Source organism: Cydia strobilella, chromosome 6 (genome assembly GCF_947568885.1).
Source record: "Cydia strobilella chromosome 6, ilCydStro3.1, whole genome shotgun sequence".
Taxonomy (NCBI): domain Eukaryota; kingdom Metazoa; phylum Arthropoda; class Insecta; order Lepidoptera; family Tortricidae; genus Cydia; species Cydia strobilella.
In genome coordinates, this window is record NC_086046.1 from 15,719,444 (window position 1) to 15,747,081 (window position 27,638).

General features: G+C 37.0%; 1 protein-coding gene and 1 non-coding gene across 2 annotated transcripts in view; both read right to left on the reverse strand.

Moving 5' to 3' along the window:
• Positions 1-27,638, reverse strand: part of LOC134742498 (protein Tob1) — a 74,781-nt gene that overhangs the window by 21,272 nt on the left and 25,871 nt on the right. The gene's annotated exons all lie outside the window — the stretch shown is intronic.
• Trnat-agu (transfer RNA threonine (anticodon AGU)) lies at positions 23,771-23,843 on the reverse strand. Its single transcript has one exon. It is a non-coding gene; the product is annotated as a tRNA-Thr (tRNA).

The following is a 27,638-nucleotide window of genomic DNA, read 5'->3' on the forward strand; positions in this document are numbered from 1 at the left end:
TGACCGAGTAAAGTTGGATTAAAATTCCGAGTTAGAGGTTACTTTGGGAATTAATTGTATCGAGCGAAGTGTCATAATTCGTGTATCGGAAGCTATGATATTAAAGATAATATAGTCAAGAACTACATATATTTTTTCCACGTCTACAAATATCAACGTCTCTTAGAAAACAGGATCATATAAGGAGATTTTTCGCCTTCTGGCTCAGGGAACCGCCTTAATCTCCTGCCAATGGCGAAAATAAATTGGATAAACGAAGTTATAATTTCTTTCGGGATTCGGGGTTCAGATTTGTACAATATCTAATTATCCATTCTCGTGGATAGGTTTGAAGTTTTCGAAACTTACCTACCTATCTTTTTGGCAAGAATAGTATGTAGGTAGTTAAATAGAAACCTTAAATTTTCCCTTTTGACTAATATTAAAACCATTGATATTTTTTAAGCACTGGCTCTAACTCCATAACTAAAAGTTCATTAAGATCTTTTGAATAACTGTTATCAGGGCTCGGAACCGGTTTTTTTTAAAACCCGAAATAGTCCAATATCTTTTATTATTTTATGCTCTTTACGTAGGACTGAATCATGTATTTGTAACAACTTCGTATTATTAGACTGTTCCATTAAAAATGAAATAATAAATCAAAGAAAAAGGACGTAAGAATACCGTTATTTTTTTGTATGTTTTCTTCTTATTCGGTTCCGAGCCTTGACTGTTATACACAAAACTCTGAAACTTAAAGTATCTGTAGGCAGAGAAACGTTCAGAAACCTACGTGCTTGTTTTGTTATACCACGGCGGTGGCATAGCATAATATTTTTTTTATAATAAAAAGATACGTAAACATATTTCCGCTTTAATGCAGTTGTGTAGACAAAATGATTTCCCCCATTTCCTGGCTGAAAAGAACAGAGAACAATGCTGGCCGCCGGGCGGCGGAGGCGACGTACGCTTCTCTGGCCAGGCGAAAGCGATTCTTTACTCAAAATGCATTATTTTTCAAATATTTTATTATCTATCTTTTCATTGTTGTACGCCGTATGAATTCTATAATTAGTAGGTATAATATTTTTCCATAAGAAAAAACCTATCCTTATACTTTGTGTGAGAAGCTATATATTAATTATATATACATATTCTTTCTAAGCGATGGGCAATGATAGTTTTACTTTGCAGAGGCGGTTGTATTAATTATGGTACCTAGTGTACTTACTCGCATTATACGTTGTTCATAATACATTAAATTAGTCAAGGGTCACGGCAAGAACATCGTTCTTCTTCGTTGCCTGGCCCTTTCCCATTTTATTTGGGGTCGGCCCTCCGTATCATGCGTCTCCAGGCAGCTCGGTCCTGGGTCGTCTCTTTGTTGACTTGGGCTTCTTTGAGGTTCTTATCTACTACGGACATCCATGTGATTCGGGGTCTTCCTCGTCCTCGGGGTTTAGTTTCGATATCTAGCACTTTCCTGGTCATGTGGTCGGATGGTCGCCTCATAACGTGTCCGTACCACCGCAGACGGCTCTCCTGTACCTATAGTTTATCTGGGATAGGTCTCACTTTGAAGGTGCCTCTTATGTGTGTGTTTCTGACATGGTCCAGCCTAGTTACACCACCCGCCCACCTGAGCATCTTTATCTCTGCGCAGTGTAATTGATTTTCATGCTGCTTTTTGAGAACATCGTTCACATAAATTATCTTATACATATAAAAACATCTTGTACATATTTTCATTGTTCATGAGAATAAAAAATACCCAGAACATGGCACATTTTTAATCTCACCTCCATTTATTTCCATTATACGAAAAATATTCTATGTTAAAACAAACATATCCCCTTTTTAGGAATAAAGCTCTGGGCTTTAAGGTTAGGCTCTTAAAAATATTGTATTCGCCCCTATACATAGCCCGCTCGTGCCTTACACTTTACAAATGGCATGCATCCATCCCCGTTACGGCTCTCACCGCCTAATGGCCTGATGTATTGTAATAGCTTTATAAAAATCCCACCTACACTACTATCTACTACTTTCAAAGATAGACTAAGTTAAATGATGCACAGAAGAAATAAAGGAAGAGTGGAAAAATTCCCTGTTTCGGGCAAGAATCCAAGTCGTGATTTCGGAATACCAGCCCGCCGCGACACCTACTGAGCTATCGATATAAAAACCAGTTGACAGTGAATATTTCCACCACATTCCTTCATAATATGCGTCTAGCGACAATATAGCGACATCTATCATCTAGGTATATAGTAGATTGTGGAATTGATTGCAGACGTTTATGCTTAATACAAAAAATAATTAAGTAAGTTAAACGATGTCTGCGTCGATTTGAGGTAATTTCAAGTCCGCCATTTTGTCGGGCGGGCGCTTTTAAATAGCGAGGGGTACTAAGGACTCAATTGGAATAATTTATTCAAAGCTGAGTTACTAAAATCTTTTGGAAGCTCATGGCCTAATTTGCAAAGGCCAAAGCGAGTCCTAATTTCGTTCCCTTGGTTTTGTATTCTTGAAGGGACACAATTAGTCTTGACATCATTAAAAATAGTAATTAGTGTATTTGTTTTCTTAAGTTAATTTCTCTTTTAATCAACACATTCAGCCAGTTCCTAATTGGTATACAGGTAAGTAAGTAAGACAGGGAGTGAACATTGATTGAGTTGGCCTCGACCTTTTCGAAACTACTGTAGAATTTATATTTGATAAAATTATTTAGTGATTTTATTATACCCAGACATTTTATTAATAGCCGAAGTGACGAAGATTGCCATGACGTATTGCCTACAATATTTCAGTGTTTAACCTAATAGGTATAGTTGCCTGCGACATCTTGTACAGTCGCCATCAGATAGGGTAATTGTGCTAGTTTACCGTCCAGTGCCAGTTTCCGTCCACTTGACTGAGTTGCCACAAAGAATTGCGTATAATTTGAATATAAACCTACCTTACCGCACAAATTTGGACTTATTGCCATCCTTAATCTGTTAACAATATATCTACACATAAAAATTTTATTTCGCAAGTAGCGAAATAAAATAAAACATACTAGTTGCAGCTTCGCATCCGTGCCTTTCATGCAGAGGTCATAAAACCAAAAAAAAAAAGTTTAGGCGGGAAGTGTTCATTCGCATTTCAAAGTTGTCATCTCCTATAAGTGGACGAAATTTGACACACCTACCCTATATCGGAGCTGCCAAAGTGCTCAAAAATATCTAAATAAGCACTCGAACACCTTGGAAATAGAGACGTGTTCATATATTTGTGAGCGCCTTGGCCGCTCCGATATATCTGATGACGACTGTACAATGAAGCGCGGAAGAATATGTTATAAATCAATCTTATTTATAAAGCGTGTATTTTTTACTTTGTTGTACAGGTTATTTTATTGCAGATGTCTGAACTCACCGTAAGCTTAATTGTAGTCATAGTATATTAAATTTTCAAGACTTAAAGAACGACGTTTCAAACAAGGAATCTCCACCGATCATAGTACCAAATAAATATTTAATAATCAAGGCGAACGAAAATAAACTCAGAAGGTAGGTAGGAGTACTTAATTACAAAAGTTTCCAGTTAATTGTTACGGGCCTGGAAACAAATATATAATTAAGAATTATTTAACAACACGCCAAAGAAGTAATTAAGTAAAGTAGAAATTACCTAACAATCTCACGCTAACTGCTGTAATTATTGTTTTCTATCAGGAAGTAAATTTATTAGTAAATACGGGGCTTAGCCACAATTATAATGGCCAAAATTGTGTTTGCTATAAAATCACACAAGCGAAGGTGATGCGTTTGTTATAGGTTTTTTTATTAATCTCGCTAAAATTACCAATAAAATGCGAATAATGTATTTCTAAACAACACACTCTTTTTTCAGTAACAGAATTGCTTAGAATATTGTTGTTCATACCCGAATCACGAAATAAGCCCTGGGTATTAAACTCTAATATCATAACTTAAATTAAGCAGTGTAAATTTTCCTATATTCTGACTTCTGACAAAGGTTAAAGGCGGCCGGGACGAACGCTCAAGACATTAGTTATGCCGTACTTAAACACGCTTATGAATATTGGGTCCAAGGCAAGGCAGGTCTGGAGGCAACTCCAGAATCATGTATTAGATGTAAATCAAACTTTCGACTGACTTGAGCATCAATGGAATTGATAAAGGTCAAGAATTTGCATTTAATTAAACTATGTTTATGATTTAATAGATAAACCCAACAGATTAGATTAGATTCATTTATTTCTCATTTAAAATGTCAGTCACAAAAAGATCGTCGCAACACAATATCAATAATAACAATTAAGAATCCAATTTAATAAATTTATGCGTCCCCCTCCAATCTTTTTTATAATGGTTCCCTCATTTCTTCCCAGGTCGGCGCTCAGCAGGGAGACCCGCTTGGACCTCTAGTCTTCAGTCTCGCCATTCAAAAGGCGATCTCAGTGCTTCAATCCCCGTTGAACATTTGGTACCTGGATGATGGTACCCTCGGGGGTAAGCCTGAGGTGGTGGAGCAGGATCTGATCACCCTGCTTCCACGCTTTCGAGAACTGGGACTGGAGGTGAACTCGAATAAGAGCGAATTTTTTTCTTGCAGCGCCGATTCACAGCTTTCTTCACCTTCATTTTGTGATTTTCTCCCCGGGCTTAAAGAGCTTTCTCCTCGAACCTTTCATCTTCTTGGATCGCCCATTTTCCCTGAAGCCATTCCAGAGGCTTTTGAGGTGCGAAGGCAGCTTCTCCTGACCGCCGGGGAAAGGCTAAAACACATTTCTGCGCACGTAGCTCTTTTGTTGTTGCGGATCTGTTTTGCCGTTCCCAAATTGACTTATTTCTTGCGTACCGTACCGACTTGGCTTTACCCTGTGCATATTGACTCCTTTGATTGTGTGTTAAGGGAGTCATTAGAGTTACTGTTAAATGTTTCCCTTGATTCGAGTCAATGGGATCTGGCCTCCCTTCCCATTCGGACCGGCGGTCTGGGCGTCCGGCGCGCGCGGGATGTGAGCCTGCCGGCCTTCTTGGCGTCGGTGGCTGGGGTTGGCAGCCTTGTCACTCAAATTTTAGCTTCGAATGGTGATGAGGTAGCCATACCTTATGCTGCGGATGCTTTGGCGGCATGGTCGGATCTCAACCCGAGTGCGCCCACGCCGGAGTTACTGGACCGTCAGCGCTCATGGGACGATATAGGGGTGAAGCGGGTGTTCGACGGCTTGTTGGGGAATGCAGCGGGTGTGGACAGGGCGAGGCTCGTCGCTGTGTCGAGGCCAGAGTCCGGAGCGTGGCTTCAGGCGCTTCCTTCTCCGCACTTAGGTACCCTTCTTGATAACGACTCGATGCGGGTGGCCGTGGCTCTTCGCCTGGGCTGTGATGTGTGTGAACCTCATGTATGCATCTGCGGCTCTATGGTGGAGAGAGACGGCCATCACGCGTTGAGTTGTTGTCGGTGTGCTGGGAGGTACCCACGCCACCACGCCTTGAATGATATCGTACGAAGGGCGTTGGTCTCGGCGAATGTTCCGTGTGTGCTGGAGCCACCGGGTCTTAGCAGAACAGATGGAAAGAGGCCCGACGGGTTGACCTTGGTCCCGTGGGAGAGAGGCAAATGTCTGTTGTGGGACGCCACGTGCGTCAACACTTTTGCTGCTTCGCATATTGGCCGCACCGTGCGTTCGGCGGGGGCAGCGGCTGAGCTAGCGGCGGCTCGGAAGCGGGAAAAGTATGCGGTGTTGACGCACTACCTATTTGTCCCTCTTGCCGCGGAAACCACTGGCTGTTGGTGTGCTGAGGCCAAGACTTTTATTGGGGAAGTGGGCAGACGGTTGCGGGAGAGTGGTCATGACCCTCGCTCCGGGTCGTTCCTTTTGCAAAGGTTGTCCATCGCTGTTCAACGTGGCAACGCGGCGAGCGTGATGGGCTCCTTTGCATCTGGAGGGGCGCGGGGCGCATTTTGTGAATAGTTTTTGTGTTTGTTAGGTTTTAGTTTAGGTTAAGATCTTTGTAATGTTTTATTTTGTATGACATGTGTGTTATAACTTGTAATTACTAACTAATAAAGTATTTGTAATTTAATAAAGAATAATAAATTAAAAAATAAAATAATGTCCGTTAATAAATAATCAAAAGAAAATAAAACAGTAAAAAGTCATTGTGTAAGAATTACTTTCTATGAATAGAAAGAGTAAACAGTAGAAATCAGTCACAATAATTTAGAATATAAAAAATAAAAATGTCCAAAATAATTGTAAAAATATACGACTAGGACAAACTAGGTAATGTCAAAAAGTCAAAATTAAGATAATACAATAATAGGAAAAAAAAAACAAGAATAACCAAATATAGAAGTCTGCCTAACCTAGAGCTCAAAAACGACCCCACGAATAATTCGGCTGCGAGCATAGGTATAGTATGTACAAGTAGTTATAGACGCGCCACCGAACGACCGGGGGTGAGAGAAAGAATATTCATATAAAATTTGGGCAGCATAGGACTTTTTCTCTTTCACTCTTATAAATTTCGGTATTTCGCCATCGCCTCCTACCTAAGATGCCACCCGGTCGGTGATAAAGACAAAGCATGGCACTATTTTCTCTTTAAAAGACGAATAGAGAAAGATAGGTTATCTTTCTCTATCAAAGAGTGTCAGGCCCTTGGCTATGGATGGTATAGAAAGGATCGCAATCTCTTATGGCAGAATTGTTGTAAAAGTGACCGCGTTAAGCTTTAAATAATAGTTCCTAATCTCTCCGGTGGCGCTAGTTAGGCTCTGGGACATGAGTATAACATGAACCATATAAGGCAACAAATAACCCGACCAAATTACGTAGGTTGTTTTTGGTAGTATTTCGGTGTATGGTGGCGCCGCCTAATTACTGTTTTTTGATGGACACTTTTCATACATAGAGATTTGGCTCCTTTATACAGTCTCCATGCCCTTGGCTGCGTGCGACTCGAGTGTACTGTGCGCAGCTTGACAACGTCAGATAATATAACGCTGAGCAATATGTTTGACATATATAATTTTATTTTTAATTTTTTAAATAAAATTATATGAGGTGGAAATTGTGTATTGGATAATATTCAAAGTTCCGATCTATATTTATATCCGGGGTATATTTATGAAGAAGGGATATAGCCTGCATCTGCTTTTGTGTAACAGATTACCGTCTTAGACGAAAAAGTCATTTGAGACGATGAAGTATGGATGGTATAGAAAGGATGCCAATCTCTTATGGCAGAATTGTTGCAAAAGTGACCGCTTTCGGCGCTTTCAGCTTTAAATAATAGTTCCTAATCTCTCCGGTGGCGCTAGTTAGGCTCTGGGACATGAGTATAACATGAACCATATAAGGCAACAAATAACCCGACCAAATTACGTAGGTTGTCTTTGGTAGTATTTCGGTGTATGGTGGCGCCGCCTAATTACTGTTTTTTGATGGACACTTTTCATACATAGAGATTTGGCTCCTTTATATAGTCTCCATGCCTATAATGCAAGGCAAAATACATGTAATATTTCTGCAGGCGTGTTATGTTCGACATTATTGCGCATGACATGGCGTGCCGCGTGATACAGCATACGTCACGTTCTACCATCGCACGCCTATTAAGACGAGCGCCATATCATGGCATGTTGTGTGCGGTAAGAACAACCATAATACGTCTCCAGCATATTTTTACACACTTTTATTTAGCTTCACTGCGCATATACCTTTGTATGTATATATATATATATATATATATATATATAGTGCCTCAAATCTTATTACTAAAATTTGAACCACTTCCCTGACAGGACTTTTATGTGTTGAATGTAAATCAAAATTTCCAAGTCATTAGTGTCGATAGAACAGATATTTGCATTTGATTTAATCATTCATTACTTTGATCTCAAAAAATGCCTTCATGTGACATATTTCTCGCAAGATATATACTAGACTAGAGAGCCTGTAGTAAGGATACGCTTGTCGTGTTTACCTACTTGACAGCCTGATAATGGGTTTCCATCTCTTTTAATCGCGGGGCGTTAAAAAGTGACACTTAAGTACTCGTATTTTATCACTTGGTTAAAGCATCCATATTTCGCCTGCGCTTATGGATGACGGTTTTCACGCGATAAAATGACAATCATTTAAAACCGCGCAAATGAACGAAATAGACTTTCATTATCACGCTATCGCGTAGACAACCTGCAACCATCATATCTGTACTCTGGTTGGTGATCTAAACATGTCTGAAGTACTCCAGCAAGTTGATTAATGATTAATATGAGTGCAGTGACTGCAGCATTAATAATTTATAACGTTAGTCAGTGCTCGATCCTTCCTCGATACATAAAGAGTTAATTCGTGGAAAAAAATAAACAGATACAAAATAAAGAATCACTGCGCGCATTTATTTTATGCAATAAACGCAGCGTTGAGCGCAGGCGATCAACGGAATGTAGGTAAAATTACATTTTACATTAGATAATCTAATGACAGTATATTGTTTTACGAGGTAAGCGCATTGTCATTTTTCATACATTCCGTTAACGCCTGCGTTCAACGCTGCGTTTATCGCATAAAACAACCGCGCGCTTTAGTCTTTACCAAATTTGTTACCAATATTTACTAAAAGCATTATTGATTAGAAGTGAATTTATAAATAAAACAAAACTTCGCATTAAAATTGTAATATTACTTACAAAAACTTCGAATCGTCAGTTCTACTTCTGAAGCATAAGTTTGTTTTAATTACCTGAAAAGAAATAAAATTAATTAGTTAACTTTATTACATAGTAAAGAACTCACAGGACAGCAATCAACAACAAACAAAGAGCACAAAACGTTCAAGTTAATAAACAAGACCAAGTGCGGGTAGTTCGAAAAACTCGCGCGCCTAGAAGATGTTGATGTCAACTTTAGCCAGTCTTCTCCGAGACCACGGGGACAACGCCGTCCTCGAAACGTCGGAGGTAAATTTAAAACTTATTTTACGCGATTAAGTCCCGTCGTTGTAAATAATAATTAGTAAAAATCGTGAAAGTTTAAATCAGTGTTTTTTAACAAACAAAGAGGGTCTAATAATTCTCAAACTGACAAGCGCATAAGTTTCCATGACAATATTATTTACCTACCGTTGAAGAAATGGCCGTTAAAACACTTTAGCATAGGGAATGTTATTGTATATTGCAATTAAATCTTCCATGCTGCTGTATAACTAGCACACTTATGTTATCCTCACGTAATCTAGGGATGTGACCATGATTTAAAGCCACACAAATACTCGCGTGGGTTTACAAATACACTTTATAAGACACTCGGGTCAACGACTGCCCCATTTAATGTTTACAGACGTTTTATATCAGCCTTGGGAATTATTCAAACGTGGAAACAGCGCCTATGTGTCTGGGCCCTTGGCTTTGGGCCTAAAACTGACATTATTTGACTTTTCTTAAGAAAAAACCTTTTAGAAGTGGAGCGAGAGTGCGTTATTGCTTGACTCAGATTTATTTTGATTATTGGATAAAAAGTGGACAAGTACGAAATATTTATCAGTACGGTTTTTACTCACTATTATTTTTAGTCGCTTTTGGCGACATGTTTCGGATTCTTTGGGAATCCATCCTCAGGCACGAGTGTCCGCGGCGGTTGTTCGTCGTGCACTGCCCGCGCCGCCCGCCTCGTCGCTCGTTGCGCACGCGCTGATGGGGCGGGGGCGGGGGGCGCGGGGCAGTCCGCAAATGGAGTCGTCAAGTGAATAAATATTTTGAAATATGTCTCACGATAGTTTAAGTGCGATTGGACAAGTACGAATCAGAATTTTACGATAGGATTTGTTCTGTGCGTTTATCTAATTTTTATGACTAGACTGACCCTTTTGGGTAAGATATTTCATAAGAAAAATTTATAGGGATCGCTGAAGTTAAAGAAATTAAAGTCTACATAGGACTTGAATAGATTCCTACTTCTATTCATAGAAACATATTATCTACTTTTATGTGTTGTATAAAAGGACCTTGCCTTATTGTGGTAATAATGTCATGCTAGCTTTCTACCTTAAACCAGACTAATGATAAAAACCTGGGAACTTTCTACGTTTATCAAGAAGCAGTTGTATTCTAACATCACATTACGTTTGTTACATTTGTTTTTTTAAAGACGCACGCAGCGAGTTGTGAATTCTCTAGAGTGAACCTTTTGTACATAATAAAAGCGGTGATTGCTTTCAAGGCTCTGAAAAAACAAACTGCTGCGAGAGCTACAAACTTGCTTATTCTCTTTATATATTAAAGTGCTTAAATATTATTAATCTATAACGAATAATGAAAAACTAAGTTATTGCGTACTTATTAATACTTATGAATGAGTTGTTTTAGTTTTAATAGAAACAATAATAATACACTACAATACCGCTTATAAATTGATGTCTCGGTATGTTTAGGGCATAGGTTAGTATTGCTATTGCAAAACTGGTGAATTTATACAAGTTTAATATATTACTATATTTTAAACTGGTACAAATTATGTGTTGAAAATACACCCTATAGAATACACGATATTTTTATAATACAGTTTGCCTGCCGTTCCTGCAGTTTTATAGTTTACTACTTATATAACATGTCAGTACGTCACAGAAATCATATCAATTGTCGTGACTAACGAAAGTAACATAATCATAACCTTGTAATTCTAAATTAACGTAAACAACTAGCTAATACGAAAATATTTCGAAATCGAAAGGATTCCGTTTTAGGGCAAAGGATGTTTCACCTCGCCAGCATGTTCGGTTATCGCTATGTAAATTTCACCCGGTTCCACACTTACGCGGGAGATAGCGATGTGGGTCAGCGTGTTTTGTAATGCGCCTGCGTCGGCTGGCGGTTACGCAGCGTACTACGTAGGCGAACAACACGCGAACGCGAAGCGAATCAATCCTTTGATACCTATAGAAGTGTCCTACGTGAGCGATCTCGTTGCGAACGCGAACGCCGTGGGCCCGCTGCGCTGCGTGAGTTGTTCGCTACGGAAGACGCTACGTTTCAGCGTCGAATACTGGGTCTGCATTCTGCTCTCCTTATCGTTTTCATGTATATGACAGTCCCACTTCAACAAATAATAGCAACAACAACAACACAACAATACAACAACACAACACACAACAACAACAACAACAAGCGACAAGTAATAGCTGGAGAATTCAGGGTTACATTTTTAGTGTACAAAATATACGTACTTAATTGGTTTATATTAAATTTAACTTGATTACAAACTTATCACCACTGTATATACACTTTTGACATGTGCAAGTGACATTAAAGGTCGGGAATTTACTTCTGTAAAACGATATGTTATAGAATTTTTACTATCTTAACGATAATGCCACATTTAAAACACCTACTAAGATCCCCGAAAACACTTAGGTATAGGTACCTAACTACCTCGTTTAAAAAAAATACTAGATAAATAAACTTCTAACTACTAATACTTTGTTTCCATGTGCCCCAATGTCAATTTCAATAATTTTCTGATTGGTGTTTGTCCCGTCATGCGGACTGCACCGGTCTCCCGGGCCTTCTCGTACGTCGAACAAATTGTCCCGTCTGGGAGCAAAGCCTAATTGTGTTTACTCTGTGTTTCTGTTATCATGTTAGGCAAAAGTTTATTTATTGAAATTATATTTTTTAGCTTGAATTACCTAGAAAATTCTCATGATCAGATATACCTAACTATTTCAATACACTGTAAAACGGTCCCTCATGTAATCTAAAGTAAATAACGCATGACATATTTCGAATAATTTTGAGGTTTCTTTTCATCCGTAGGCTATGTACCTATATATGGATGATATTATTGGGATGTTTGTGTCGTGTGTTCTATCATAATGTTTAAGTAGCTGGGCCGATTTTAATGAATAAGTAAGTAATCAATTCATTTTGTAGCCAACAGCCATGTTACTACATTTACAATGCATGTGCTCGAAAAGTGCGTTTCCTACGGAGCCATATCATGCGGAAAGTTTTACTTTTCCGCACTAGTGCTTTTTGTTTTCAATTTTTATTTTTACAGTACATATGGTGCTACTTTCTCGCACTTTCAATTTTTTAATAATTAAACTTATTTGCCATTATATGTTTTTTTTTTATTTACTCGCACAATGCATAGTAAAACATTGTATGATACACGTGCGTAAAGATGATTTCCTCACTTGTTGCATAAATAGCTATTCCAGTACATATGGTGCTACTTCCTCGCACTAGTGCGTAAAGGAGCATATTTTGTGCATATGTCGAAAGTTTAAAGGGCCATATGTACTGTAAAACGTTGTACGATACGCGTGCGAATAGGTAATTCGCAACTCGTGTCGATTTAAAACACCCTGCGGTCGTGTTTTAATTTATCGCCACTCGTTTCGAATTTCCTCCTTTCCGCACTTGTATCGTAAATAACTATTTTAATATTTCCAAAAAAAGCCTTTTCTCTTGAAGAGTAATGAAAAAAAATAATATATTGACTTTTTGACAAAATATACCTACCTAACCAGAACCTGGACTTCGTTTCAATAGTTTAGGTTCTCGTGCTAGTCGTGCCTACCCATAAAAATAACTGGACAAAATATACGTCCAAATGTAAATTTATATTAGCTTATCCGAATTCCCTATTCAAGCAAACCAGTCTAGTGTACAATAACAAAATTATTCAGTCTGCACAGTTTTAAAACTACAGATTTGCCGAAGTTTTGTTATGAATACAGTTAGTGCGTACGCAAGTCAGTGCGTGGGAGTTTGACGTCAGTCGGCAATTTCGTGTACATAATGTAATGTAACAAGATGATAACAAGACACACACGTTTGATCCTTACAATGGATAATATAGACACGAGAGCGCTAAACGGTGTAGTTTTTGCTGTTATTACGTGGATGTTACAAAGTAAGGCCAGACAGAAAGTGGTTGCCAACCTTTAAGCGTTAGGTTTTTTTTTATGAAAAAATGGGCAGGCAATACAGTAGAACATAAACGAATTGAAATCATAAAGAATGTCTTTATGTAGATACTGTCAAATTGATCATATCTTTCATGTTAACTACGTAACTTTAAATTATTGTATTGTATTTATGCACTGTATACACGCCAAACATTGATTATTTACTTTTAATGCAGATAATCCCAAAGTGACACCAGTCAATACGACATCCCGTGATGGATGATATCGGAAATTCTTGATAAGATACCAAAACAGGTATTCTAAAACTGGCATCATGATTGATCTTCTGTCTATAAAAGGTCGTTCTAGCGATGTGCCGTTCTTAAAATTTTCCCGAAAACAGAGGAATCTATCGAAAACCTTCTCGGAAACGTTTTCTGAGACGGAAATTCTGGAGAAAGTACTTTTTAAACAAAAAATATTTTATTTTTGTTATTTTTGTGTTCTCAGAGGTAAGCCTCCATACACTGATTATGTTATTTTATGTACTGGGATAGTATAAACATGAAATTTCCTTATTTCCTGGAAATTTCCAGAGAAACGTTTTCTGAAACGTTCTCCAGACATCATTCGTTTATAAAAAAAAAATATTATCATTATCGGGTTTTAGACAAGTAAATACAAAACATATACAAACATTCAGTAATAAAAAAACGTATTATATAGGATGTTTATCGTAGATATTAAGTACCGCTACACTCTTTTTGTCGCAAACGCGATGAATTGTGCCATTTTCAACCAAAAGGGTATAGCATTTTCCATATAGCTTCAATTAGAAATCAACCTTATCGACAACCGACAATGTGACCTTTTGATTGAAACCGTCACAATTCTTTTCTTTTGTTTAATCGCTTAGTGTAGGAGATAAGGCAAATACCATGGAAGATTAAAAACAAATATTTGGCACCATTCAATTCAATATAAAAATATATATGTAATACTAATTGATAAAATACCAGGAGTAAAACTACCGAAATTTCCCAAACAAGTTATTTGAGGCAAAAGGTGTACACTTAAAAAAAAGTAAATATGTCATTCCATTTAAAAATATAAGAATGTACTTATTTATGCTAAAACTAGCGACCCGCCTCGGCGTCGCTCGAAACAACAACGTCAACAAAATAGTTTTGCTTGAATTTTTCGCGCGAAATTTTTAATTTAAGATAACATCTATGATGTTCATTTAAATTGTTTGGTGTAAAGATCCATTATAATCTGTATGAAATGCTTAATGTAACTAACGTATTTAGTTATTTTAGTTATTTTAGTTTGATAATGATTAATACTGTATCCGTGTAAATAGCTTTGCAAATACGACATTATGTGATTTTAATAAGAAGTTAGTAATGGGTATAGTAAGTTATCATTAAGAGATAGACATATACTATCGCGGACTTTTTTGTAGAGTAATAAAAGAGAGACAATTCCATCATACATTGTGTTGTTATATCTCAAACGGATTGGGCAGCGTTTTCGATTAAAGCTCCTAGCCAGCGTGATTTTTTCCGACGTAATTAACAAACATCGTCATATTTCAACCAATTTACACAAAACCTCAACAAATTATACACCTAAACCTTCCTCAAGAATCACTATACTTATGGGTAAACACCGCGTGAAAATACGTTCAGTAGTTTTTGTTTATTGCCAACATACACACAGACAAATGCGGCCGGGGACATTATTTTATAAGGTGTAGGTAGAGAACGTTTTCGAGAAATATGCAAATTTTCCGGAAATTTCTTCGGAAAGGCATTCTCAGAAATGAGAACGTTCTCATCGGCACATCAGTAGTAGGTCGTTCCCGTTAGATGCGATGCGCGTCATGCGCGAGCGTGGGCGAACCAAGAGCTTCAGGAAAACCATAGTAATGTGATCTCATGATCCGTAAAAAAACTAAGCGAAATCGACAGCGTTCTTGTATACTCGTTTGTACGAGCGATAACCGCTTGCGTTCGGAAAGCGATCGGAATGATACCAAGGACAATAGAGATTGTAAAGACAGTGGCGTTTACGGTATTTTTAACTTGATTTCAGTACGAATGAGAGACTGTGTAGGACGTAAGTACCAGATATCTTAAGGGTTTTGGAGACCTATAAGGCATCAATGGAGTGTCAATGAAAAATCGATTATAAATGTGGTGGTGGATGTATAGCATATTTACGAACACAATCGAAGAAGAGAGAGACTTTTCATTTGAATTATTTTGTAGTTAGAGTTCCAACATAATATATTACTAATCATTTTGCAACCTAAGCTATTAGCCTTAGCAACGAAGAGGTTTTTACCGACGTGTGTCACACTGTCAGTCAAATTTCGGTGGTTTCGTGGCTGTCTCCGTAATTCCGGAGGTTTGCGTAATGCATGGCAGTTATGTATTTTAATACTAATAAAAGTAATAAATGCTAACTTCTAAGGTTTTCTTGTGATGGTAATGAATGATAATATTGTGATAAGTTTGTGTTTAAGTTACCCTATAACAAAAAAATAATTAATTTTTACATGATTTTTTTTTTCATAAACTATGTGCGCGAATCAGTCCGTTGTTCGGAAAGCGTGAAAATAAAGTTGGGATTGAAATCTGCAGTGAGCAGTAAATCCTCATTGTTTGAAGTTTGGTCGCCTCGGGGATTTCAGTTTCCGAGCATTGCTGTACTACTAACTACTAGGTACTTAGTTGTGTTGTGTGATAACATAACATTTTTGTTTGAATTGGGTTGCTATAAGGTGGAGTTAACGTTATTATTTTCATATTAATGGAAAAAATTGAATAATTTACGCGGTTGCTGGTAAGCAAGACTTGAACCCGAAACATTGCTCTTAACCCTTTTCGCTTAATAAAAAAAATCCCTCCCTTCCCTTCCCACCCCTTTTCCTTTTTCCTTTGATATAAAAATTTGTAGTATCGCTCGCAGACGTATCTGCTTGTTATTTTTTTTTAGATATTATTGCTTACTATTTCAAGTGACGACCGGTCTGGCCTAGTGGGTAGTGACCCTGCCTGTGAAGCCGATGGTTCTGGGTTCGAATCCCGGTAAGGGCATTTATTTGTGTGATGAGCACAGATATTGCTGAGTCATGGGTGTTTTCTATGTATTTAAGTATTTATATATTATATATATCGTTGTCTGAGTTCCCATAACACAAGCCGTACCGGTGTGGCTTACCGTGGGACTTAGTTAATCTGTGTAAGAATGTTCTATAATATAGGTAAGTTCTATAATATTTATTCAAGTGTAATTTGACCTTATTTTTTATTTACTTAACTGATGAAAAAGGGACGGCAGGATACTGTTTTTATAGTGCATGAATGTGTGTTTGTGAGTCTAGTTTTTGGTTAGCTGCAGCATATGAAATATAGTTAGGTTTATCTTGATGTTAACTTATTTTCGTGTAGGTATTGTTAAATAAAACGGCCCTGTTTGTCAAAAAATAGCTTAACCTTAACATAACACCCATAATAATAACCGCTTTATTAGTACCCAAGGCTTTAAACATAATCCAAACAATATAACTAGGAGCCATTGTCAGTGATACCAGGGTGACATAAAAGATGGAAATTATATCGGACACAATGCAGCGCGGTGACAATGATATCGGGGACGGGACTCGGTGTCAAGGCATTTCCCCTTTTTGACAGACACGACCTGGATGTCATTGTAAAACGTGGCTAAACAAAATTATGTAAATTGAGATTCTGTTTTGGCTCCACCAAAATTCATTTTTTGTAATTTTGGGCGCGATGATTAATTCAAAATCAGGTCTTTTTTGTGCGTGAACATGAAAAGAACGAAAAAATATTAATTAAACTGTAACTGTACACAATACTGAAATTGTACCTTTATAAAATTAATATGTCATGAAATGTGTTATGCGTTTCGTAATATTTACAAGTTAGTGTGTATCGTAGTAATGGTCGTTGGAATATTATATTGAAATTATTTATCATAGCATGTAACATGTTTAACTATTTTTACAAGGTAGCACACACATCACTAGGCCTTGTTTTATGTGCTGACCATTTGAAGACAGTAATATCCACCATATTACGTGTCAGCTATTATTTTCAGACTGTAATCCAACTTAGTAACATCATCAAACGAAACAGTAACACAACATACCAACTATAGTTACTTACATAAGTACTACTGATAATCGCAGTTTGTAAGTTATTCTACTGTGTCGGTTATCGCTATGCATTCACGGCGCTCTTGTTAAACCAATTATCGCTATGTTAATGTTACCACTCATAAATATAACTTTACATAAATATGTTTGCGTGTCGTGCATACTAATTTTGTTATTCAGTTTGTTATATATAATGGAGTATTTTAGTCCCCTAAAATAACTGAAGCTAATGCGTTTTAGATTTGAAAGATTTATAGTATGTATCTATAATTATTTATGCTTTCAATATAAGTACCTATAAATGTTTATCTTTGCATGATTTTAGAAAACACCTAATGCACATATAATTATTCGTCGAATTTCAGGCAAGAAATATTAAAGCGAGAAGACATTTTAATGGATTATGCTAATATCATAACTTATACAAGTAGAGTTTTAGGTTTAGGTACATATTTAAATCACGTCATTTTACTTCAGTCAGAGTAGTCATAAAATAATTAGATTTAAATACAACAATAAAGTTACATAGCCTAAAACGTGAATACAAAAATCCAATCATCTTCACCAAATACATCAAAAATGTAATTTCAGATGTTTCTGCAAAGCGAAATAATAAATCAACGTTAAACGTCTACCCGATTGCGTTGATCCGAATAGAAAGAAAGCACGAAAGCAATGTGTAAACGATCTAACCGCGTGACCGAGTCATGTGACGTCAAACTCTTGCATCAGACGCCAGGGGGAACCAGACTGTCTCCCCACCCCACAAGGCCTAGAATCCCATAAAGACGGTGACGCAACTGCGAATCACCCCCAGTCTATAGGTACTTTGCATTTCGATGTTTGCTTTCACTTTTGAAATTTAAACTTTGTGCAGTAAGAGTTTAGGTTGATTTTACGTTAAAATGATCCTAATAAGAGGTTAATGAATTACGAAAATTACTAAGTACGTGTATCAGTGACGGGTATTAGTCTTAAGTATGTTTGTGTATCATAGAACAATAATTTGTTAGGGTAAAGTTTCGTACATGTTAGTACAATAATTGGCTAGGGTAACTTTCTGCCCGAGGGAGCGTATTTTGATTTGGGTTTGAATATGGCTTCATATGTGGCGCTGTTTGTCGGTGAACATATATTATATGTCGGTGAAATCAATATGTTAACTGACAAAATAAATGTAGAGCGGTGTTTGAATTATGTATTACTAGATTAATCTAGTAAGCAAGCAACAAAACCGAATGATATGTAGGTATTAGACTGATAATGCCGTTATCATCATATTGTGTACCTATAATAATATTTTATTATTTTGAGTAAGACAGGTTTAGTGCGCTTATTTAGCAGTTAGTGCAAAATTTTATAAATTTGACACGCTACATTATACTGAATAAGGTTTATATATTTGATGAAAATATCTTTCTTCTTTTTTATCAAGCAACAGTCTAACAAAGCCAACTCTTACTTTAGGTAACTATTTTTATCCCTTCTCCATACTTACTCCCACACACTATCGCTTGGAGACGCTTTTAGGTTGTAACGTAAATAAGTTTATTGGGGTGTTATTATATTCACTAGACAAGCACAAGGGTGTCAAAAGCTTAACCGTAACTGAAGCGCTATATGTAAATAGATATTTTATTTAAACTAATAATCGGGGCTAGTATTGGATGAGTACACTATAGTGGCGCTGGCGGTCCTATAGCGTCCTGGCGGACCTAGAGCTTATTGTTTATTTGACCGTTGACATTTTGTCAAATAGTATGACAATTTTGGGTAAGGTACTCGAGTTTCATGAGTCTACATTTTCTCATCTATTAAACTACTAATTCTGAACTAAACCCAGTTTTACAGAAGGCTAATCCAAATGAACATTTTGACTCCATACCCAAGTAACATTAAGCGCTAAATTTAAGGAAGAGATTTATAAACGCCCATTTAATCTTTCGGTGTTCTTAGTGCTCTAAAAATAGGAGTTATAGCCGGCTATAATCCCGTTTTAACCCCGGATTGGGCACACATTTTTATCACCTAAAGATTTATAACACTGCTACAGTAGGGTTAGCGGACAAAAAAACCGGCCAAGTGCGAGTGGGACTCGCGCACCGAGGGTTCCGTACTTTTTAGTATTTGTTGTTATAGCGGCAACAGAAATACATCATCTGTGAAAATTTCAACTATCTAGCTATCACGGTTCATGAGATACAGCCTGGTGACAGACGGACAGCGGAGTTTTAGTAATATAGGGTCCCGTTTTTACCCTTTGAAGCCAGACGCTGCATGGTTTCCAATTTGAGCTCTTTCAGAACAGAGCTGTTTGTGCGATGGGCTGTCCACGGTATCCTCAGTAGGCGACGCCAGCACCACAATTTAAATGCATCAATGCGTTGCCTGTCCGCAGCTTTGAGCGTCCATGTCTCTGTCCCATAAAGCTCAATAGAGAAAACCAGAGAGCGAACCAGGTGTGTTTTGGTTTTGTTTGTGATGTTTCTATTTTACCAAAGTTTGCTTAACTGGGTCATTGCTGATTTGGCCATGCTGATGCTAGCAAAGTAGTGTCGTCGGCGTATCGGAGGGAGATTTTTACTCCGCCTCTCCAATCCTCAAGCGCTCGTCGCATGATGTATTCGCCATAGATGTTAATAAGATTGGAGAGATTACACAGCCCTGCCGAATGCCTTTTTGAAATTTAAAGCGGGTCGCTGTTACGTCTTCTATCGAGACAGTACCGTTTCCCGACTCATAGAGATTGCGAAACAATTAATATCAGGTGTGCAGGAACTCCTGTCTCAGAGAGCACATATCACAGTTTTTCCCATTTCACACAGTCGAAAGCCTTTTGGTAGTCAACGAAACACATGAAAGTCGGAGTGTTAAATTCGTAGTATTTTTCTATTAGAACGCGTAAGTATAGTATCTGCTCCCTGGCAAGTCCAAAAAAGCCCGCGAACGTGCATTCAGGACGTACAGAGAAGGATTTTGCTTGCATGTGATATTAATGCTATTGTTCTATAGTTATTGCAGTTTTCGAACAGTTCCTTTTTTAGTGGAAGGGGAGAATAGCAGAATGTGCCCAATCCGATGGCCACTGTCCGGATCTCCATATATCGCTAATTCGCTACATATGTTCTGTAGACAAGCAATCCCGCTGAAGAAGCGGCTGCTTAACTGAGTAGGGCGAAATTTTAATCTTATGTTGTTAATATAATATAGGTATTCTCTAAAGTTTTGTATCCAGTGACATGTAACGAAGGCATACGATAAATAAATAATCCCAAAATAATTTACATACCTATCAAAATGTACGTTCGAACGGTCACGCACGGCTTAAAACACTTTAGTATTATTTAGATTTCTTCTCTTCTCTTCAGTTCTTTTTCGAGTCTTCTAGGTTTAAGTCAAAGTATAAAAACTCGCCCGTAAACTAAGTTAGCTCGCGAAACCATATAGAATACGCGGCCAGTTTTCTGGGTGCTATGTAGGCGTTATATATAACCCCAATCGATCCGGCGACGTCATCGGTAGCCGAAACACTGAAACTTTATGATCTCGTAACAATAGCCTTAATAAATTGCTTCTGAAACTTTAAACTGCTTTGGCGAGGAATTTCATTTTATAGCCCTTTGTAGTGATAATGGTATTATCTTGCTGTTACTTTTAGAAAGTTGAAACCAATAGAATAATGATTACCTACTTAATTAGTTATCTGGAATGGCTTTATTAATAAATTAAAATAAAACAATAAATAAATATCAGGGGACACACAGATGAACCTAGCCCAAACTAAGCAGGGCTAAGGCTGCTAGGCGACGACATACATATTTATATAGATAGATAACTACATGCTTATATGTATACATAGAAAGCACCCATGACTCATTCGTTCATCACACAAATAAATGCCCTTACCGGGTTTCAAACCCAGGACATGTTTAGCATGTATAATAATTGCATGTTAAACATGTTAACCAGAAACATTGTCTTTATCGTGTGATAAACGTATCCATCGCAGGCCTTTACTATATAATGATTGATATATACTACCTACATACCCTGTAGTATGCCAGTAGTATCACATATTTTCATCACTCCAAGTTCCTTTTATATAAAGGAATCCTCAATAACAACGGAACAGAAACATATAGGCCGGGTCATTTCTCAGATAACATATTTTGATTAAAGAAATATTCGCATCCTTTGTCTGGCAACACTGGGATAAATTGGAGATATCGCGGATAAACGTGACACCGGCAAACTGGGCCTTTCGTCCATAATGATTAATGTTGCCATTTATACGAAATTCCTCGGAGACCCGGGAAAAACTTGATTGATGTAGGCTCGTGGGATAGGGAGTACCTAATATTGCCCTCTGTTTCCAATGACGTTTAAGGATACATCGGAAAGTAATATATTTGTCTTCAAACGAAATTGGGAAATTTAGATCATTTTATATTCAAATGTTTCCAATATAATCAAGTACGTTAACTTGACAGTTGACTGACATACACCGAGATGTTGTCTACTTGTCTAGTATTGTCTGTGAGAAACCCTAATGCATTAAATAGATGTTCAATAGGTGACGAAAAACCTTTAAATAAAGACTGTACTCTTTTATTAGATAATAGCATAGGACGACCTCTCAATCTAGCTTTTGTTTTCTATGAGCCTAGAGTGTCCCACTGCTGGGCAGGCCTCCCTCCCCCCTTTCCACGTATCCCGGTCTTGACCCGTCTCCCACCTGTTCCTGTCAAAGAAATCAAGGTCATCTCATAGTAACATAAGAATAAGATCTAAAACTAAATCAGTTCATAATTTTTAAAAGATAACTACACTATACTATACTATAGTAGCGAATTACTTAATATGTAGTTAAACATCAAAGTCATCAAACTTGCAACACCCTATTGCGCAAGTGCTAATAATCAAATTTCACTCAATCCACGACAGTTAATATCCTAAAAGCATTACATAACATACCCCTTTTTAGCGGAAGCGGTTATATTTATTTTCGTTATACTGACACAGTGAACAATAAAAGCGAGGTCGATGTGTAATGGAGCTATTATTCGCACGAGGGTGGTAAGGTTACCCATATAATCTGTTTCACCCTTAAATAGAAAATGTATTACGCTGTAAAATCAATCCTTGGTATGTAGGTAGAGGTAGGCAGATATTATGTCTGTTTCGGCGTCTATTTTACGAAGTCAGTAAATTACCGATTTAGTTTTAGTCACGTCTACTTATACTCGTAGTAGTGAATGGTGTTTTTCAAAAACAGATTACAGTTGGTACTGTACCTATAGTTATTTGAAGTATCGCCTGCGTGATGGAAATCTTTGTTTTATGATAATTTATTTACTCATTAGTAGTGATCGGTAACAACATTTTAATTTCATGGCAGCGTGGTCGAGTAACAATTTTGACGTCAATTAAGGTTCATATAAAGGTTAATAACCTTAATTAATTATTTCAGCTGAATTTTACTTTAAAGATTTCCTTAACAACGCTGCCATGAAATTAAAACGTTGTTACCGATCACTACTCTTAAGCAAATAAGTATCCAGCCAGCCATTTGCAATTTTTGTAGCTACTTCTGTCTAAAATCGGAATAATCTTCAAACTAAAATTTGAAGTCATACCTACTAATTTATTCTTTGAGTTTACTGGACTATTTAATATTCCTTAGGTGCTTAAATAAAACTGTTGTTAAGTACTGAACTCCAAAAATATAATGAAGGGAATCTTTATATCTCGCGCACAAAGAGTCTTATCATTCAATTGTGGTCGAAACGTCTCACAATTGCTTACATTGTTTATTGTAAATTCTGCGGCGAATGACAAGTACAGCTCTATCACTTATACAGCTTCATGCTGCGAAGCCAACCAGTCCGTAGCTGACCATAATAATTTCTTCCCAACCGTCGCAGTTAAACGGCAGACATATACTAAAAATATCTATAGTCAGTGACAGATGGATAATTATTGAATATAAAATGATTACTTTACATTGTCACGGTGTAACAACGTGCTTTATCGGTTTGAATAAGACGTGCGGCTTTTAAACAGTTTAGTATTTCTCAAATGTGACGTAATTATATCTTATCCAATGCGATAAAAGATAAACGTGTGGACTATTCAATTCATGGTATTGTCATTTGTATTGTGCTATTACTTTTTACGTGTTAAGGTTCCTAAACTAGAGAATACTGTTTAAAAATTAATGCTGTAAGTTAAATCTTTTTATCAGAATGGATTATCTGTCTGACATATATGACGTATTTAAAATTGTGTGTTAATTATTCAGCATGACCTATTCTTTATCTAATTGGCACTCGCTGTTGCTACATACCTACATGTCATGTCGGTCATCATGTCATCAATGACAGGTGTCTCATTACAAAGACACATACATCATACCCTGCTACTAACGCTGGGCATTACTCGTAGTGGTGTTAGGTACCTACACTAGGTATCGCTAACAATGACAGACATAAACATGAAATTATAGCAAATAGTTTTTATGTCAAGCTGTCACGTTCAGTAGGTAGGTATTTAAAAATATATTTGTGCAATCTCTGTATACTAATATGTAAAATGGATAAGAAGTAACTAGAGTAAAATGACTCTGTTTTAAGCTTAGAAATAAATTCAAAATGGAAAAATTCACTGTCTTGGGTGGGACTTGAACCCACGACCACTGGATCACTAGTACAGTGCTCTACCATCTGAGCCACCAAGACCACCCAATGCAGCGAATAATTCCACCATATATTAGCCATTAAGGAGGCTCTAGTCTAGCGACATCTATTGTAAGAGTGTTACACTTCTTAAACGGCTACCGGAGTTCCAAGTCATATTGGAAATTCACCAGTAACGATGCGCTATCCCATACTAAATTAATTTTGTATCAAGCAGAAACGTCTGCGAACGATGCTATTAAGCTTATAAATAAATTAGAAGTGGAAAAATTCACTGTCTTGGGTGGGACTTGAACCCTTGACGCTCACACTGACACTGGTCTTGACACTGTTTTGTCTAAGTCGGTCCAAAGTTATCTTAGACGGATCCTACATAGGACTTACATTACAAAAACCAACCAAGTGCGAGTCGGACTCGCGTTCCAAGGGTTCCGTACATAACACAATTTTTAACTATGTATTTTTTTATGTGACACGTGAGTGAAATGTCTAAAAAACCCGTAGGGGTAGGATCAAAACCTAAGTAAGTAAGTCCGACTCACGCTTGACTGCACATTTCTATTAATAGGTTTTCCTGTCATCTAGTACAGGTAAAGAACTATTTTGTGTATTTAAAAAAAAATTTGACCAAGTAGTTTCGGGAGGGGATAATAATTTTTGGCCTATTTTCTTGAATAACTTCTACTGTTTATCCTAAAATTATAAAATGTATATATTTGAGATTCACACAATGAGCTCTATTTGATATGTAATACAATATAGTTTTAAAAACATTATTTTTAATTTTCTCATTTACGCGAGAATCCACAGAATCTACAATCTACAGAATCCAAAGATCTTGAGAAATAGAAGAGTTTATAAAAAGCTTTATAACTCTTTTAGCTCTATAAGCGTCTCCTACCACCTGGGTGGCTAACGCTAGACTAACGCATTTGAAAGAAAGAAAGAAAGAAAATAACTTTATTTTGCATGAAATATGGTACAAAAGGTGGGTCAGACAATATTATACATAAGTATCACATATTTCACCAGCATCTGGCATGCAAAAAACTAAACTTACAACTAAAGCTAAGTTTAAACAATCATAGTCAACTTCTATATTATAATTATCATGCACCTACCTCACTCAAAAGATGTCATGTATTCCTCAACGGAATAGAAGATTGAGATTAGAATCTCTATCGCTTTGGCGTATTGAAGTTACAGACATGATTGTAGTAGGGCTTCTGACCATCAATTAAACCCCTCCGATAAACCAGGGATCACTAAAAACGTAACACAAATGCCGGGTCGTTTGTCATCTTGACTCAAAGCTGACCTCTGCAATGTCACGGGCGCTGGGCGTTGGTCGGTCAGCGTTCCGCTAACGGCTAACTGAATGTTTTATGATGCGATGCATTTTGTTAAAGTCGCCTAACACTGGCTAACAGGTTCTGTCAGATTAATTTATTTTTACCTAGCAATCCTAGCATCTGACCGCGGCGAATAAATTCGTGTACAAATTTCCTAATAAACTCACGTTTTTATGGCTTGTGAAACGATTTCTGGGATAAAAAGTATCGTATCTTGTTATCAAGCTGAAAAACTTTGTGTGCCAAAATTTTAACACAGTCATTAATTTTTTTTTGCATGATAATTGGAAGACTATGGATTTATTTAAACCATTATAGTTTTACTAAAAAAAATAATGTGCCAGTAAAAAAAAGTATATTATGATGAAAGGATTTAAAAAAAAATTACAACGAGCGAAAATGGCATCGGATATTGGTTGTTTTTAAACCGATTCTATACCTATACTTATATATAAATCAATCCCTATTTCCCTTGGTCACGGCATCACGCATGAACGGGTGGACTAACTTCGCTAATTCTTTTTTTTGTTGTATTTGTTATTGTCAGGAAAAGGTTCTTATGAAAGAAAACAAATTGACTGTGAATAAAAAGATACCTAGATATAGTTCGCCGGGTCATCTAGTACCTTATAAAAAATAAAAACCTACCATAAATACGTTTTTCAAGGTCCCATCTCTTCCACATTCTAATTGATATTCCGGTGCACGAACCACGCGCCCTTGAGCTCTCCCCGCCCACCGTCACATCGAAGCGACGGCTCTACGCACGGTGGATGACTAGTCACGCGCGACGTCAAACCGTCACGCAATGGACGTGACATTGTGCCATGACGTCACAAGGTCGTGATGCGATGTGAAATATCAATTCTCACCAATTGTGATGCTGCTAAATCGTGGGCAAACACTTGCGATCAAAATGCGTTAAGTTAAATGAAATGCGAACTTTAACTTTAAGGCACCAAGGTTTGGGTTGAAAGTGGAAAATTAAATTTTGCCAGATTCTTTTTTGTTTGCGAGTGATCGCATCGCACTAACAAAACAACTAGCTAAGTATTAAGCCCGTCACAGACGGAGCGATAATATATCGGCAGATACCGTAAGATACGGCATCTTACGATATCTTTTACGTAAGTACTATTTGACAGAGTCCATATACGACACGACACGACGACGACACGAGCTGTAATATATATTTTGGTATCTTACCATTGGTATGTTTCATCTCTCTCACAATGTAGGTGCTAGACAGAGAGTGATATATATTTGGTACTTAGCGATACTCTAATCTAAGATATATGTCGTTATCTTACGGTATCTGCCGATATATTATCGCTCCGTCTGTGACGAGCTTTACTGGCATGACGGTCGTTGCAAGCGGAAATAAGGCCTATTATTTACGCAATATGTTGCTATTTAGCTAGAACAGTATAAATAAATTGTATCGACATACCTTTTAACGCGGCATGAAATTAAATAGAAAAGGCCCGTGGAAATTTATCAAATCAATATAAAAATAAAATTGTAACTTTATTATTATTCCCTAGCCAGAAATATTTTCTAAATATTTATTGTTAGCCATTGACAACCGTAAACCTGGTACCACGTACGTATGTTACACCTTGCACTATGTATTCACCATAAGAACATGTAGCTAATATGTGCTAAAATATTCTGAACCTTGCGTAATCGTGTTAAGGTCCTAGCTCGTGTGTATTCAGCCGTCCTGACCTTCAGTCGGGTCGCGCACTGATTGTAATTGGTGATCAAACTGTGCGGTTAGTTAAGGATTTGAATTATATTTTAGTTTTAGAGGGGTCGGGGTTTTATCTAATTTTTACTATACTTATTCTTATCGAGAATGTAAAATAGCTATTCTTACGAGAAAAGGGAGCTAAATCACGTGTAGGAAGTGAAATTACTTAAAAATGGGTTAAATGGATAAAACCTAAAACTAACTAAAGTAGGTTTTACATTTTTTATAGTGTTTTAAACAGCTACTAAAGTACCCTAATAAACGTGGAACGGTCTAGATTAAATAATAACATTGGTAAATGGACATCTTTCTATTGGTTTGGAAATAAACAAATAATTTGCATTACTCAATACCGGGTGGTAGTCTGTTTCATGATATAAAAAAATAATACCTCCAAATCAAAATACACCTAGTCTGATTTGCTACAATAACCTACCCTACCTGACTACTTTTTATGAAATATGTTTTTGACCTCATAACCCAAAGGGAAATCTAGTTCTGCTTACTTAGTTGGCTTGTAGACAAAATAAATAGGTAACAAATAAATAATGCGCACTGTGAAACTTCGCAATTAGTGGAGTCAATATAAAGTTTAAGTTACATTAAATGCACACTCAAATTTTTCTACATGGGTGAATTCTATATCATATTGAATACCCGTCTGTAAAGTAACAACTTGATATCAGTTCCCGTTTTTGAGAAATAAAACTTTTTTTTAAATCTTTTATACTA